We start from the raw sequence: 4,305 nt of genomic DNA on the forward strand, positions 1-4,305 counted from the left end.
GGGCCGGTCGCCCGGGCACCCCGCGCTGCGTGGGCGGGCACAGGCCGGCAGGCGTGAGGGTGGAAACGCTCCACGGGAGTGGGAAGACGGTCCCATCCCTGCGAATGGCACGGCTGAGACCTGCACGGTGCCTGTGTGCTCTTTCAGAGGCTGCTCAGCGGGGAAGAGTTCAGCGGGGAGCAAGGGGAATGATTGCAGGTCTGGGCAACCTGCCTCACCCAGAAACTGACGTCTTCACCCCATTCGGCCCAGCAGAAGATGGGGGAAGAAGAGGTAATTTGATTACGGCATGGAAGTGCCTACGCAGGAGGATTTGTCATAGCAGAGAGCTCTTCAATCTACCAAAGACATAAGAAGAAGCAAAGGACTGAAGCAGAAGCTAGACAAATTCAGGCTGGGAACAATGAAACACCTTTTGTGTTGCCGTAGCTGAAACACTGAAACGATTTATATAAAAGCACTACTGGATCTTGGATCTCTTGAAATTTTAGCTCTACAAGGGATGACTGCTTCATATAAACCACACGTAAATAATCTCTACATCTGTTTAAGTGGGGTTATGGAGAAAATTCTGTGGTCTTTGTTACTGTGGAGATCAGCCTAGATGATCACAGAGCAGATGATCGGAACAGTAACTCCAGGTTTTCAAATCTATTAATATTAATTACTTCGTTTCTGGTGCACTCCAAATTGAGAATATCCCTTCAGCCTTATTCTCCCCTTCTTGTGCATCCACCCTGGGCACTGAACCAGGCAAGACTCTTGAAAAAGCAGTATGCGCTAAATGTAATTCAAAGACAATCATAATGCACACATTAACTTGTATGAGGGAAGGTTGCAAACAAAAATGTATTCTGCGTTTTCTGACTCAGAATTCTTGAGTTATAATAATGACTTACTCTAATGAAGCATTTCATTGTGTTGATAACATTCAAATTACTGAAACTTAGAAACAAAGAGAAGTCACAGTACGTTAAATGTTCCTAGTTCACCAGGAAGTATTTGGGGACTGTGGATAGCTTGAAGTAAGTAGTGCCGCAAAGACACAACTTAAATATTTGATATACATTAGAAGGTTGTACCTGCAAGTTACTATTCAGTCACTGTACCCTTTTGAAGTCAGGTGGCTACTGTAAATTGTATTTCAGTTTTCCAGGAAGAATTCATTGGAAATCCTCATTGACAGTATGAATTTTAACTCGGTTTGTGGTTCGCTGTAGTCTCTAATCCCTTCTGTCTGCACGTTCTTGACAGTATCGGACTTGTGAGAAAAGTGTGTTTAGGTATTGGTGATGAATCAGAATACAGAGATTCTGTAAACATACAGGAGTTGATGTAGATAGTTAAAATAGATTTCTTTTTTTAGTGGTTAATACTGCTGTGTAGAATTTTTTGTTCCCATTCTACATACGGCTTTATATCTCGTATCCTCAAGCTTGTTGTTTTCATTAATGTCACTATTTTACTCTCTATAAACTCTTTCTGTACTTCCTGTATTTCTCAGCTCACGTCAATTAGAGCTCTAAAATATGTGCCCTTCACTTGCTGACTTGCTCTCATGCTCTATGCCGCTCTCTACACCATTTACAGCTCTGCTCCATCAGTGGAGCAGAGGTGGAGTCTATCACCTCTAGCAGGTTTAACACGGCTGGCTTCTTCTTCATAGTTAGTGATCCCCCTTTTCATATTTGTTCTTAAAATTCGTTATTTCTCACTAGCATTCCTTAACTAATCTTTACTTGCTAATTCTATACTTGTATTTATTCATATAATACATCTGTTCGCAAAAAGATTAAAAAATCTGAAGTAGCTGTGATCTAACAATTCTAATTCAAAGTGCTTGTTCCCAAAAACATATGAATTGTCTTACTAGACTAAAAATTGATGACATATTCAATTTTTTTCTTTCTTTTCCCTGCAAGAATTTAAACTTTCCATGAAACACAAATTCTGAAAAGTCTGTTATACAGTTTCTGAAAGGACCTATCAAAATGTTTGAAATAAAACATACACTTTAGGAGTTTTGTTTCAGTATTTCTTCGCTTTATGCCATTGTTTGACTTCAATTTTTTTACATCATGTTCTGGTGTAATTCAGTAGTCAACAGGATAACGTGTGTTTTGATTATATTCTGTCAACAAATTTCTACAAAAAGAATATTTTTCTTTGAAACTTTTAGATTTTGCGTAGTGAGCATTTTCTAGCAGAAAGCTACCCATCAGAAAGTTTTAAATCATTCCAAGGACTGAAAATTTAGCCCGCTATTTTCACCATGCTGAGGATGAAAGCCAAGCTTTTCAGGATAAGGTATTTGGTCGCACACGGTGGACAAGTGAGGCATAAGTTGTTGGAAAGGGGAAATTAATTCCTAATCCTATTAGTTAATAGATGGCTTATTCCCAGCTGTATCATCGTATGTTCTTTTTACAGTATCTAACTGATTTAATACAATTCTGTTTTTTCACGTCCTTACATTTTCGGCTTGCAGTCCTCATTGGGATGCACACAAATCAGCAAACCTCAGCATCCTCAGCATGTCAGAAAAGTCGGGGTAGCGAGGTTGAAATAGAAGACGACCAGTGTAATAGGTGTGATTATGGGTAAAGAATTTGAGAGAGAGCTGCCGCCTTTTGAAGTCCAAGCTTTGCCTGCAGAGGAAATCCTTGGGAAAGGATTCGAATAAGCTCCGTGGAGTGAAGAGGTACAGTCCGTATAAATACAGTCTCCATCAAAATGCACTTTGGGTATTGTCAGAAGAGTTCACTGAGTCTAAAATGGTGTAATCACCTCTCTTCAGGTGATTACGATGAAGTGTCAGGGGAATATAGGAGCTCTCAGATGTCTTGAGCATATCATGTTCTAATACATAAAAGCATCCAGTTCCACCTAGAGAATTAAGCGTTCATAATTTAACACAATCTGTAGGCAGAACTCCAGAGAAGAGGCAAAAGAAGATTCTGGTGACAAAACTGAGTTGCGTTTGGTAGCCTGAGACAATTTGCATTTGTGAGGCTGGTGCTGTATAGCAGCTGTTGCCATTATGAGCCCTAGGATTTGTGTGAGACTTAGTTTTGATAATTTTGAAATGTACAGATTTTTTTTTTGTGATGGAGAAAGCAGATTTGAGAACAGAAACGCACCGTGAACTACTAACATCAGCAAGGTTCTCACTGCAGCCTCAGAAAGAGCACTTATGATTGCAATAAAATCATAAATGCACGGCATTTGCACTGCTGGTATAATCTAGTGATCTAGTAGATAGATAATCTAATAAAAGCAGCAAAAGTTAAATGTCAGTTTTTTAATCTCTTCATCAGTTGGTCTGCATCACGGACAATACTTACACATACTTAATCATAAACAATACTTACATGTGCTTTATAATTTGCTTTCCTTAACTAAGCAATAATATATTTCGAAGTTAAAAATGAAATTATATAAGATATGTGCCTTCCTAAGATTCCCACCAACTGTCCGTGTATATTAGTTAAGAATATATGCAACAATTTTTCCTATACTATTTCTGTACAAACTGTGGTGGTTTGAAATTTGTTCGTCTGCCATTAGTTGGTTGTCAGGTGTCATTTTTGCCTTATTTGCCTCCAAAGCCAACCTGAATCAGTCTGAAAAGGATACTCGAGCACTTAGCCATACCATTAATTTTCATGGAAAAAGGCACTTTGCGGGGAAAAAAAAAAAGGTGCAGCTTCAAGGTAACAGCAAGACATCAATTTTCCGCGTTTGAAATTAACATAATGTTTTACATAATGTTCCTCTCCACTGATCATTAAAATAACATAGTTACCTCGGCAACTGGAACAGTCTGCAAATGTTATCTAGTGATACATAACACATTCTAAAAATACATACAACAACTAAGGTATGAAACACTACCATTTGGGAAAAAATATTTTTTTCAATAAAAATACCTTCTGGTCTAAGCAGATTTTTGTGAGAAAACTTCAGTTCAATGCAACTTTGTTTTTTAATCAAAGCTGGTTTTATTTGCTCAAAACCTGAAAACCCGATCTTGTTTCATTTCCTGACAATGGAAAACATTAGTTGCTTTTCAATTATGACTTGCATTTTTCTTTAAATGTTTCAATGGCAAACGTTCAGGAAATAAAATTTATTTCTAAGGCAAGGGTTGCATGCTTAAAAAGCTGCCGGAAAACACGGCACAGCAAATAATTGACTGATTAATTCGATCTAGAGAGTTTACCGCTTTAGATCTGAATGTATCCACTGTCATTGCAGCCCTCTCATTCTCTTCTTGTTGGTACCCTTGTGACTCTAACTGAGATA

This window comes from Pygoscelis adeliae, unplaced genomic scaffold (assembly GCF_000699105.1).
Source record: "Pygoscelis adeliae isolate BGI_AS28 unplaced genomic scaffold, ASM69910v1 Scaffold172, whole genome shotgun sequence".
In the NCBI taxonomy this organism is placed as follows: Eukaryota; Metazoa; Chordata; class Aves; order Sphenisciformes; family Spheniscidae; genus Pygoscelis; species Pygoscelis adeliae.